Here is a 14,119-nt window from a genome sequence, read left to right on the forward strand (position 1 = left end):
AGTAAACTCTACTCCTTTCTGAAAACTGGCATGGCTAATGCCAAGCCATCTGGCATTTTCTCTTAGGATGGTTAGAAAAGAAAAATAGATTTGCAAATCTTATGAAAGATTCATGTAGGATTCTATATCATGTCATTGGACTTATACTTTTAGAAAAGTCATAAATGTATGCTACTTTTAAAGATTAGAGTTTGTGCCCTAAATAGAATTTGAGGCATAAACTCCATCCATGACTAGTTTGCCAATATATGGCCTTTTAAACAGAAAATGTGAACTAAAAGATGGTGCAATTATTTATGACTGTAGCTAGAGATTTGGCAAGCTTTACTTCATATCTTGATAAATCATCCAAACACTGAACAGCATTTGTGTTCAACTGAGATAGAATCAGAATTAATAGGGTAATGTCGCCCAAGAGTGTATATTATTAATTCTTAATGGCATGACATTACTTTCCCTGATGGAGACATTTAATATCCTGGAACCAGAGTGTAGAGCAATATATTAGAAAGCGAGTGCTATTGCTCTATCACACCCCCGTATAGAGTCATCTACACACAAAACTGTCATCTTTCTCTTTGCATCATTTACTCATTCCCTCTTTAGAGTTGTCACCTTCTGCCCAAAGCAATGAACAAAATAGTTGTCATAATGGTTCCTTTGTACCCTTTGGTACAGGGCCATGTACCCATTAAATGCTCATTAAATTGATCTCATAATAAGGAAATTGGGGGAAAATCCTCCAAACAAGATTAAGAGATGCAGTAGACTGCATTGGTTAAAAGCTGTCTTAGTTTGGGTTCCCCCCAAAGCAGACCCTGAGACAAGAATTTAGGTGCAAGTTACTTACATAGAATTTGATTCCAGCGGGCACTGAGGGAGAGTTAGGGAAGGGAGGGACGCCAACAAAGGGTAAATTAAAGCTCCAGTTACCTCTGTGAGCTGCTGGGGACCCTCTGTGATACTTGTGAAGCAGACCTCAGAAGGATTTGTGGGAGGATAAGGAAACTGGGCATGTTTTTCCCTAGCTCTTGTCCTCACTGACAGTCACTTATAGGAGGTTAAATTTCGGTGCACAGGTCAACTGAATTTCCTGGCCAGAGAAGGCCCTCATGCAGAGATATGCAAGACATCTTTGGACATCTGAGGAAACTGTCTGCAGGGGACCATCCAAGTGGGCATGTGGGGGGCTATCTGCAGGTGTTCTCCCAGGTGGGCCGAGGGGATACAGGGGGAGCATGAACCACAATTGCTGCAAACACTCTAGTCAGATTTGATTCCCATCCTCACTCTGAAATTGGCTAGCTGTTTGGTCTTGGACAAGGTAGCTAAACTGTCTAATCTTTGATCTCTTCATCTTGGAGAATGATAATAATATCACACATGTAGTAGCAGTTCCAGATCTAGGGGTACTAGAAAGGAGTGCTTAAGGACTGTCTAGAAGTTGCATTTCCACAGTAAGCATGCTATTTTGTTTGTTTTGTTTTTGTCTAATAAGAATGCATGTTTATGTGGGGTGGTTGATGGAGAATTCAGGGTTGCTAAACTTTCCTCAAGCTAGCTCCATGAGGCTACCATTGTGCTTACCTTTCAGCACAGGTGTAAGCATAAAATGCCTCTAAGGCAAATGTGATTACATTCAGTTCACTTCAGTTACTCAGTCATGTTCGACTCTTTGCGACCCCATGAACTGCAGCACGCCAGGCTTCCCTGTCCATCACCAACTCCCGGAGCCTACTCAAATTCATGTCCTTTGCATCGGTGATGTCATCCAACCATCTCATCCTCTGTCGTCCCCTTCTCCTCCCACTTTCAATCTTTCCCAGCATCAGGGTCTTTTCCAGTGAGTTGGTTCTTTGCATCAGGTGACCAAAGTATTGGAGTTTCAGCTCCAGCATCAGTCCTTCCAATGAATATTCAGGACTGATTTCCTTTAGGATTGACAAGTTGGATTTCCTTGCAGTCCAAGGGACTCTCAAGAGACTTCTCCAACACCACAATTCAAAAGCATCAATTCTTTGGTGCTCAGCTTTCTTTATACTCCAAGGCTCACATCCATACATGACTACTAGAAAAACCATAGCTTTGACTAGATGGACCTTTGTTGGTAGAGTAATGTCTCTGCTTTTTAATATAATATCTAGGTTAGTCATACTACCAAGGTGATTGCATTACTCCCCTGCTTAAAACTCTTCAATGGTTTTCCATTGCTCTCAGGATAAAGACCAAAATCTCTTAACACAAGGTATAAGACCCTGGCCCCTCCCTGTCACTCAGAGCTGCCTTCCCACTTTGCTCCTCCTCTCTTCTCTAGGTTCCTTGGATGTACTATGTATCTGTCTGCCACAGGATCTTTGCATACGCTGTTCCTTCTGGAATATTCCTCAGCCCTCACATCCACAGGCTAACCTGACCTTCTGTCCCTGAGATCCCCTCCAATAAGAAGACTCCCATGCTTCTTATTGCTTGGGCCAGTTCTGCCTCCACGTCACTACTACACCTATTCTCCCATCACCCATTATCCTCCCTAGCTGTCAGGGAGCTGATTTCCAGTTGCCTTAAACTTCAGTTTCCCAACACAAAAGCCATTCTTAGGTCAGGGAGGTAAAAGGCAGAACACAAAGACTTCTTGAGATGGGAAAAGACAACTCCTCCTTATTCACTCCTACAGCACTAAGAACAAATCACAAATTAATATTTTGCCATAAGTATCTCATCAAAAGCTAGTTTTGACAGGGCACTCAAAGTCAGTACACTGGGATGACCCTGAGGGATGGGATGGGAAGGGACATGGGAGGTGGGTTCAGGATGGGGACACATGTACACCTATGGCTGATTCATGTCAATGCATGGCAAAAACCACTACAATATTGTAAAGTAATTAGCCTCCAATTAAAATAAATAAATTAATTGAAATTTTAAAGAAGCCAGTTTTACTTCTTTTTCATTCATTATTAATGTAGGAAAAAAATTGTGTAGTGCTTGGAATTCCTCCTATATATGTTTTATCTTTACAAAATATTCCTATACTTACCTTCAGTGAAAAATTCCACAGTTCATTGATCATGAGCTTTTTCTGAGTACATTTCAATCAGTAAAACTATTTGCTAATATCGGTTCCTTTTTAAATTCACCAATTTCTCTGCATAATGGAAACAAATACTGATGGGGAACAGGAGACATATTATGGCTGACACGTTAACTTTTTTCCCGTGGTCAAAAGAATCTCCCAAGAGCCTCTGCAATGTGACTTCACTGCCAGCTTCCTGCTGAGACTCAGTGGGCAATAAGGAACTGCATGATTTTAAAAAATACATGCATAAGACTTGCCTGATGGTCCAGTGGTTAAGAATCCACCTGCCAATGCAGGGAATACAGGTTTGATCCCTGGTCTGAAAAGATTCCACATGCCACAGAGAAACTCAGCCCCTGCACCACAATACTGAGCCAGCGCTCTAGAGCCCACAGGCCGCAACTACTGAAGCCTGAACGCCTTAGAGCTCATGTTTTGCATCAAGAGAAGCCCCCTCAATGAGAAGACTACTCACCACAATGAAAAGTAGCCCCCATTCACCACATCTGGAGAAATCCCATGCAACAAAGACCCAGCACAGTCAAATAAATTAATTAATTTAAGAGATATATATAAACACCGGTAATAAAAAATGTTGAGGAATGTGCTGTCCCACATGCAACTTTATCATAGCACTCTTTCTTTTGAAAAGGCTAAAGGTAGATTTAGAAAGAGAAAGAATTGCTATGATTCTTTTTAACTGTATCTATCTTTTCAGTTCTTAAGGATGAAAAAAAAATGCTTTCCCTCAAATTGTGTCTTACCAGCTTAAAGGAGATTGAAGTTCATGAGAAAGAACATCAAAATAGCCCTGGCTGTATAATCTCCACGGATCTGCATGATGTAATTAATCACACCGGTTTTCTGGCAACAGTAGTAAAATAGTGCTCAGTGTAAGAAACCTTACTGAAACATTTTTGCTATAGTCATTCTTACTTACAACAAACATCACATCCAAGGAGTATGCAGGCATTTAACTTTAGGATCTCATCCAGTAATCTGCAGATTTTAATTTTTTCCAAGGATATAGAGGAAGGTAGTATGCAGCAATATCATTAAGCTGCCAAGATTTATCTTTATCCTCTCTGTAAGCCAGCATTCTCCTATTACCATACGATAGGACAACAATTACCCAAAGCCAGGTGTCTGGAAATTTTTGCATGATTAGCATAGGAATTTGCTTCATTTGCTGGGTCTGGCAATAAAATATCAGACTTGGGACTCATGCTTTCCCTACCCCCTTCCACAGAAGGATATTCAGCAGCCATGTTTATGTCATGTAACTTGCCCCCTGGCTGGAGTAACTGGATTAGAGGAGGGCAGTTCACCTTAAAATGATTTTAATCACATTCCTTCTCTCAGTAATTTGAAATTGGAATGAACAGATCAGGTATATCTTAGGAAGAGGAGATATAAATGAAGATGTGGGATGACCATCTTTGCCCTTGGTCTGGCTAGAGATTCAGAGAAAGTAGATCTAGGAAGAGAGAAAAAGTGAAGAAGTGCTTGAGAACAAAAGAGAGAAGGGAGAAGAGAGAGTTCTGCAAGCTTCTCATGCTTCCTCTGACCCAGTTGCAATCCTGTCCTTAAGTTCTGTGAGTCACTACCATATTTTTATTTTAAAAATTCCTTACATGATACTTAAAACCAGAGACCCAAGCATTGGGTTGACCCAACCAGAATACAAGCATTCAGCCACTGGTAACCTTTTGTTAGGAGATAAGAGATTAGTGTTTATCAATCCTTTTATGGAAGTGTTTGTGTTTTAAGTGGGTTCTAAAATCAGAATATTAAAGACATTGTTATTACTGGCAGGGATGAAATGAGAGACATACAGTGACTTTTGAAAAACCTCCAGTTAAGTTGAATCCCACAGACTCTTAGGAGTCCATCTCTCCAGATTGGGAAAAACAGCAATTTTTGCTACTGCTTTTAAAATCATTGTTTGTTTGTTTGTTTGTTGTAGGCAAATGGACTGTTCTTATTGTTGTTTCCAACACTGCCATTGGTGATCAGAGCAACTTGCTTCCATCTGCCTAAGCAGGACTGGTGGGAAGAACCCTCCTATGTGGTGACTGCCTGTGTTGCCAGGACCCAGTCTCTGTTAGGGGCTCAGCAGAGAGAGCTTTGCTGGCGTCTTTCCAAAGTTATGCCATTGAGTTTGTACGAAGGTGAAGTATTACTTGTGCTGTGTTGGCTCAGTGTCTGGCTGTAGACAGAATATGCTTACCTCCAATCCCATCCATAAAAAATGTTTATCTTTTCATGTGTCTGTTTTCTGGCCTCCCAAACACATGGGCACAAAAATCATAGAAGAGTATTACCTTTCATTCAGCTATTCTTTCAATAAATAAATATGTGCTGAGTACCTTCTTGAGGCCAGTATTACTAGGTGTTGAGACCCGCTGCCCACATTAGCCTGGGGTTGGCAATCCACTTAGCCGTCCCTCATTCTGTCAACTGTATGACCATCCTAGGGATACCCCAAACCAGCTCTTTTTGACTCCTTCTGTTCTACTTTGTCTTCAGCTTTCTTCATTTTTCAATATCTTGCTCCCCTACCCAATTCCATACCCATTTCTTGGTCTGTCTTTTCTTGCCATACTGGCTTTGCTATTTGGAATCCATCTAGGACATGTGTCCAGGACTCTGGCCTCTAATGTAATAAACCATTGTTTTTCCTCCAGAGTAACATGGGCTTGATGGCAGGGATTTATTTTTTCCTCTTTGTATCCTCAGAGCTGAAAAATGTACATGGCAGCACTCAGGATATATTACTGAAAGGAAAAAATGAATGTGGCTATGACACAATCAATTAGCAGGAATATATCAATGCCAAGTCTCACACACTGCTTTTCCCTTGAATGTGCTCCAACATTAGAGGAGAAAAGAAACGAGAGAGGGGGTAGAGGGATTTAGAAGTCAGAGGCTCTGTGTCACCCATGCTGAACTACTTTCGTGTTTACTTTCACTGGAATTCTTTGTAAACTGTTGTCTCCTTCTCCAGCAAAAATGAAATTGCATCATGATTGCCACTCTCTCTCTTTCTAGGAGTCACCATATTTCATCCTTTTTGGCGATATTACCTTGATTCCTCCCTGAGCCTCTTATTTTTCTTTTCTTTTTTTTTTTTTTTTTTTAGTAAAAAGAGTTTAATTTTCAGACTTAGTGTCTCCGAAGTACCTTGTGCCTTCAAGTCACAGACTCTTCTCTTTGTTTACTTCTGGCTTCAGCCACTAACGCTCTCTCTGTAGGTTTATGGTCCAAACTTCTCTCTGTATAAAACCTATAGTAATCTCTTTGACTCATATTGACCAAGTTACTGAGATGACTTGCAGCTCATGGCTGTCAGGCCACTCATTATATTCAACTTTCATTTACCAACCATCCCAATCTAATATGATTTTTCTCCTGGAAACTTACAAATATTTCAAATCCTGCATTTATATTTGACACATTCATTCCACCTGTCTCTCATCAACCCACAGTGAATGTTAGAATTATTTTTTCTCACAGTTCCTGCCTTAGGAGATGGTGACATGCAAACCCAAACTGAGTCTATCACGCGCATTCCTTTTGGTGTGATGTGTGGGTGGATTATGTTGACAATAAACGGGCCAGAGACATGGAAGACAGGCTTTATGCCAATTTTCTTATTCTTTTTTTTAATGTTTTTTTTTAATTTATTATTTTATCGAAGGATAATTGCTTTACAGAATTTTTTTGTTTTCTGTCAAACCTCAACGTGAATTAGCCATAGGTATACATATATCTCCTCCTTCCTTTTGAACCTCCCTCCCATCTCCCTCCCCATCCCACCCCTCTAGGTTGATACAGAGCCCCTGTTTGAGTTGCCTGAGCCAGACAGCAAATTCCCATTGGCTCTCTATTTTACACATGGTAATGGAGATTTCCATGTTACTCTTTCCATACATCTCACCCTCTCCTCCCCTCTCCCCATGTCCATAAATCTATTCTCTATGTCTGTTTCTCCATTGCTGCCCTGTAAATAAATTCTTCAGTACCATTCTTATAGATTCCACATATATGTGTTAGAATATGATATTTATCTTTCTCTTTCTGACTCACTTCACTCTGTATAATAGGTTCTAGGTTCATCTGCCTCAACAGAACTGACTCATCTGCCTCAACAGAACTGACTCAAATGTGCTCCTTTTTGTGGCTGAGTAATATTCCATTGTGTATATGTACCACAAGTTCTTTATCCATTCATCTGTTAATGAACACCTAGGTTGCTTCCATACTCTAGCTATTGTAAATAGTGCTTCAGTGAACAATGAGATACATGTGTCTTTTTCCATTTTGGTTTCCTCAGGGTACATGCCTGGAATGGGATTGCTGGATCATATGGTGGTGTATATTGTCACCCTGCTTGTTTAACTTATATGCAGAGTACATCATGAGAAATGCTGGGCTGGAAGAAGCACAAGCTGGAATCAAGATTGCTGGGAGAAATATCAGTAACCTCAGATATGTAGATGATACCACTTTTATGGCAGAAAGTGAAGAAGAACTAAAGAGCCTCTTGATGAAAGTGAAAGAGGAGAGTGAAAAAGTTGGCTTAAAACTCAACATTCAGAAAACTAAGAACTAAGATCATGGCATCTAGTCCCATCACTTCATGGCAGATAGATGGGAAAACAGTGGAAATAGTGGTTGACTTTATTTTTGGGGGCTCCAAAATTACTGCAGATGGTGATTGCAGCCATGAAATTAAAAGACGCTTACTCCTTGGAAGGAAAGTTATGACCAACCTAGACAGCATGTTAAAAAGCAGAGACATTACTTTGCCAACAAAGGTACATTTAGTCAAGGTTATGGTTTTTCCAGTAGTCATGTATGGATGTGAGAGTTGGACTATAAAGAAAGCTGAGCGCTGAAGAATTGATGCTTTTGAACTGTGGTGTTGGAGAAGACTCTTGAGAGTCCCTTGAACTGCAAGGAGATCCAACCAGTTCATCCTAAAGGAGGTCAGTACTGGGTGTTCATCGGAAGGACTGATGTTGAAGCTGAAACTCCAATATTTTGGCCACCTGATGCAAAGTGTTGACTCATTGGAAAAGACCCTGATGCTTGGAGGGATTGGGGGCAGAAGGAGAAGGGGACGACAGAGGATGAGATGGCTGGATGGCATCACCGACTTGATGGGCATGAGTTTGAGTAAACTCCGGGAGTTTGTGATGGACAGGGAGGCCTGGCGTGCTGCAATTCATGGCATTGTAAAGAGTCGGACACGACTGAGTGACTGAACTGAACTGAACTGAATAATGAGTGATGTTGAGCATCGTTTCATGTGTGTGTTAGCGATCCGTCTGTCTTCTTTGGAGAAATGTCTGTTTAGGTCTTTTTCCCACTTTTAGATTGGGTTGTTTGTTTTTCTGGTATTGAGTTGTATGAGCTGCTTGTATATTTTGGAAATTAATCTTCTGTCGGTTGTTTCATTTGCTATTATTTTCTCCCACTCTGAGGGTTGTCTTTTCACCTTGCTTATAGTTTTCTTTGCTGTGCAAAAGTTTGTAAGTTTGATCAGGTCCCACTTGTTTAATTTTGTTTTTATTTTCACTACTCTAGGAGGTGGGTCAAGAGAATCTTGCTTTGATTTATGTCATCGAGTGGTCTGCCTATGTTTTCCTCTAAGAGTTTTATAGTTTCTGGTCTTACATTTAGGTCTTTAATCCATTTTGAGTTTCTCTTGTGTATGGTATTAGGAAGTATTCTAATTTCATCCTTTTACATGTAGCTGTCCAGTTTTCCTAGCACCATTTATTGAAGAGGCTGTCTTTGCCCCATTGTATGGTCTTGCCTCCTTTGTTAAAAGTAAGGTACTCATAGGTGCGTAGGTTTATTTCTGGGCTTTCTATCTTGTTCCACTGGGCTATATTTCTGTTTCTGTGTCAGTGCCATACTGTCTTGATGACTGTAGCTTTGTAATATAATCTAAAGTCAGGAAGGTTGATTTCTCCAGCTCCATTCTTCTTTCTTAAGACTGCTTTGGCTATTCAAGGTCTTTTGTGTTTTCATATGAATTGTGAAATTTTTTGTTCTAATTCTGTGAAAAATGCCAGTGGTAATTTGATAGCGATTGCATTGAATCTGTAGATTGCATTTGGTAGTATCATCATTTTCACAATATTGATTCTTCCTACTCAGGAACATGGATTATCTCTCCATCTGTTTGTGTCATCTTTGATTTCTTTCATTAGTGTCTTATGATTTTCTGTGTACAGTTCTTTTGTCTCCTTCAGTAAGTTTATTCTTAGATATTTAATTCTTTTCATTGCAATGGTGAATGGGATTGATTCCTTAATTTCTCTTTCTGATTTTGAATTGTTAATATATAGAAATGCAAGTGATCTCTGTGTATTGATTTTGTATCCTGCAGGTTTGATTAGCTCTAGTAATTTTCTGATACTATATTTAGGGTTTTCTATGTATAGTATCATGTTATCTGCAAACAGTGAGAGCTTTACTTCTTTTCCAATCTGGATTCCTTTTATCTCTTTTTCTTCTCTGATTGCTGTAGCTAGGACTTTCAGAACTAGGTTGAATAATAGTGGTTAAAGTGACACTCTTGTCTTGTTCCTGATCTTAGAGGGAATGCTTTCATTTTTTCCCCATTGAGAATAATGTTTGCTGTAGGCTTATCATATATGGCCTTTACTATGTTGAGATAGGTTCCTTCTATGCCCATTTTTTGAAGAGTTTTAATCATAAATGAATGCTGAATTCAATTTCCTTATTCCTAAGGAAATCCTATTAAGAACTTGCAGGCTATATAACTACATTTTGTATCTAGGTGAAGTTGGAAAAGAAGAAATTTGAAATTAAAAAAAGCAAAATTATTTAGTGACATTCTCTAATATACAGATGAGAACAAAGCAAGCTCAGAGAAGTTGAATGAGTAGACAGTGACAGAATCAGGAATAATTATGAATTCTCCTTTAGTGAGTGGGGATTTAGAGGACTGATAATGCCCAGAAATCCTGGGGTCTTTGTAAAAAGGCACAACTTTTATCTTCTATTGAACAAAAGGACCCATTTCCTTTCTGAACCCTTTACAGTTCAACTTGAAACAGTGAGAATTGAACACCAAAAACTGGTGTTCAATTGGTATTAGAGCTATGCAAAAAGATAATTTAAATCCAGTGTACAGTGGAACAAATCATGTAGAAGTGTTTCTTCAGCACATTCAAAAGGGAAAGAAGATAGCAGCAACAGAAGCAAGAAAAACAGGAGTAACAGTGGAAGCATCAGCACTGAGTACCACATAACCACAAATGCAAGGCTTTATGGAAAGAGTCAAGAGAGAAACGTGTAACAAAAAAATGCTGATATTCTTTTTAAGAATTGCAAACAATAAAAATTAATTGCAAGCAACAACAATAACAAAAACAACAAAACTCATACTAAAGACTAAAACCAGATGCAGAATTGTTTCCTAAGACACCAGAGGAAGCTATCGAGGCCTGGTCAGCAGCTCAGCAGGGTCAGCAATGACTCAAGCTCTCACACACTTTCTCCCTCTCCTTCCTCAGTATGTCAACATTCCATCCTTATGCTTACCACCTATGGTCAAGACGACTGCTGGGAACACCAAGCATTTCTTCTCTTACGTGGGTATCACTAGTAATAAAGACAATTTGAAAAAATGCAGCTAGCTCTCCTTTTATGGCTATCTTTGTGTTTGTGTGTGTGTGTGTGTGTGTGTGTGTGTGTGTGTGTGCATGTGTGCGCACGCATGCACATATGTATGTGTTCTCAATCATGCCTGACTCTTTATGACCCCATGTACTGTAGCCCACCAGGCTCCTCTGTCCATGGAATTTTTCAGGCAGGGATACTGGAGTGGATTGCCATTTCCTACTCCAGGGATCTTCCTGACTCAGGGATTGAACCTGTGTCCCTTGCATCTCTTGCATTGGTGGGAAGATTCTTTACCACTGCACCACCTGGGAAGCCCTATCTTTTTATAAGGAGGTAAAATCTGTCCCAGGCACTCTTAGCAGCTACCTGTTCATCTCACTGGCCAGACTCAGCAAATATGCCCACTCTTAGCTGTAAGAAAAGTTGGGCCCATGAATGAGGGGCAGAAAAGAATGGGATTCCACATTAGATTTATAATGTGGCTTAGATTTATAACTTTTCATCTGCTGGGGTGGTGGAGGGGCCTATCTTCTCTGAGGTCAATGGATTTCCTTCCACAAAATTAGGGTTCTAATAGTAAGGGAAAGGCAGGATATTAGGCAGAATACAAGTAAAGCTATAAACATGAAATACTTGCTTTAAGGAGGAACTGAATTTAGGAGTACTGTCTTTAGACAATGTCTCTTACAGGCCTTTTATTTTTCTCTGATCTCCGTGGTTTGGAGTTACTAAAGCAAGACTGCACTTCCTCTGAGAGACTTTCCATTTTTGCTATTCGGATCTGCATGAAGTTTGAAAATGCCTTAACTGTGTATTTTTCTTCTGAATCCTAGTCCTTACATCAGTTAGATATGATGGGAGAAATAGGCCCCAAATAAAGTGACTGTATAAAGACAGTGGGGACTTCCCTGGCAGTCCAGTGGTTAAGAGTCTGTGCTTCCACTGCAGGGGACATGAGTTTGAGCCTTGGTTGGGGAACTAAGATCTTGCACATTGTGTGGTGGGGCCAAAAACAAACAAATGATCCAACAATTCTATTCCTGGGCATATACCGAACAAAACTGTAATATGTAAAGATATGTATGTGCACTCCTATATACACAGCTGTGCTATTTGCAACAGCCAGGATGTAGAAGCAAACCAAATGTCCATTGACAGATGAATAGATAAAGAAGATGTGGTATATTATGGTGTATTACTCAGCCATAAAAAAGAATGAAATAATGCTGTTTGCAGCAACCTGGATGGACCCAGAGATTATCATACTAAGTGACGTCAAAAAGAGAAAGACAAATACCATGTGATATCACTAATATGTGAAATATAAAATATGACACAAATGAACGTTATCTGTGAAACAGAAACAGACTCACAAACATAGAGAACATGGGGGAGTGGGTGGGTGGGGTGGGGGATGGTAGGTGAATGTGGGTCGTGGGAGGGAAGGATTAGGAGTTTGGGATTAGCAGATGCAAACTAGAATATATAGGATGGATAAACAATATGGTCTGACTGTATGGCACAGGGAACTATATTCAATACTCTGTGATAAACCATAATGGAAAAGAATATGAAAAAAGAATATATATGAAATATATATATGTCAACGTGTGTGTGCGTGCTCGGTCGCTTTGGTTGTGTCTGACTCTTTGCGATGCTATGGACTGTAGCCCACCAGGCTCTTTTGTCTATGGGATTCTCCAGGCAAGAATACTGGAGTGGGTTGCCATGCCCTCTTTCAGGGGATCTTTCAGACCCAGGGGCTGAACCAGTATCTCCTGTGTTGTACATTGCAGGCAGATTCTTTACCACTGAGCACCTGGGGAAGCCATATATGTGTCAATATATATCTTAATCACTTTTTACAGCAGAAATTAACACAACATTGTAAATCAACTATACTCAATAAAATTTAAAAGAGAGAGATATTGGGTTATTTCTCTTGGTGCAAGTGCAGCGATAGGTAGTTCAGAGCTGGTACAATAGTTCTGGCCACAAAACCTTCAGGGATACAGACTCTTTCTGTCTTGCTTCCCCACAAGGCTCTGAAGGTTAAATTTATAGCCCAAAATGGCTCCTCTAGGAGTTGCCAACACCTCTGTATTCCAGTCAACAGAAAGGACAATAGGAAAAAGACAAACTCCTGTTCTCTCTGTTTTATAGGGGAGTGCTACATTACACTTACTCTTACTGTCAATTAACTAGCCCTTACTCACAAGGCCAGTCTAGCTGTAAGGGAGGCTGGACAATACTGTCTTTATTCTGAATGGTCATGTGTCCAGCTAAGATAGGATAGTCTCTTATCTAAAATGTAAGAAATGCTATTTCTGTGAGGAAAAGAGACTGGATATTAAGGAACAGCCAGCAGTCTCTGTCTTCCCTTCCTCTATTGTATTTAGTTCCTGTGAGGCAAGCCAGAAATTCTTTTAAAATTAAATCCAATTCACTTAATCTCAGTGGAAATATGAGCTGATAGCATAAGAGGGAAAAATAGTCATTAATGACAGACATATCTGAAACTGGGCTATATGTGCTCCAATTATGCAGACCTTACAAAAATACAACTTCTTGTGACATGAATGAATACTCATAGATATGAGTTTTAGAACTGAAAGACCAGTTAGTAACCATTGGATGAATACAAGATGTTAACTCTGTCACCTTGATTCTGTGAAGCATTGATTTTCATCAAAAATATTCTCTAGAAAACTATTTTTTAAATGAATCATGGCAGCATTATAAATAAAAGTTCCTGAACATTCTTGGACCCAATCAAACTACTTTTGTGAGCAATTTATGAGAAAATTTTTGATAGACTTTTGAGTTTTATCTTTAAGAAGTAATACGAAAGTAAGGTAAGCCAAAGTGGGGCTGAGGTATACCTTCCCTTCAGTTTGCTGGACTGAATATTTTACATTTACTATTTGATGGGGTCTTTTCTATCTAAATACAAATACTATATTTTAAAATGTGTGAAGACTGAAAATACAAAAGCAGAACTAGAGACAGAGAGTAAAATAAAAGCAATGAGTTTTTTTTTAAAGAAACAATGAGTTTCTTAAAGAAGATTCTCTAAATCTTCATTTTATTTTCATATAAAGAGTGAAAGTTTGCTGACTTTAACCAACTCGTGTTTAAAAATGAAACATTTATCGCTGTGCTTATGTATCAAGAATATAAAATGACCTATATTTACCTTTTTCTTTGTATTTTGATATATAAGAAACGGACATTAAAGAATCAAGATTTTGTTTTTAAATCTTTCAAATTAAAACCAAAGTATCTCCTCTGTAGGAAAAAATGTCACTTATTATAATTTTACCTGTGATACAAAAAACCTTCACAGGACATACACCATATTTTACATAAACCACAAACAAG

Source organism: Muntiacus reevesi, chromosome 10 (genome assembly GCF_963930625.1).
Source record: "Muntiacus reevesi chromosome 10, mMunRee1.1, whole genome shotgun sequence".
Lineage (NCBI taxonomy): Eukaryota > Metazoa > Chordata > Mammalia > Artiodactyla > Cervidae > Muntiacus > Muntiacus reevesi.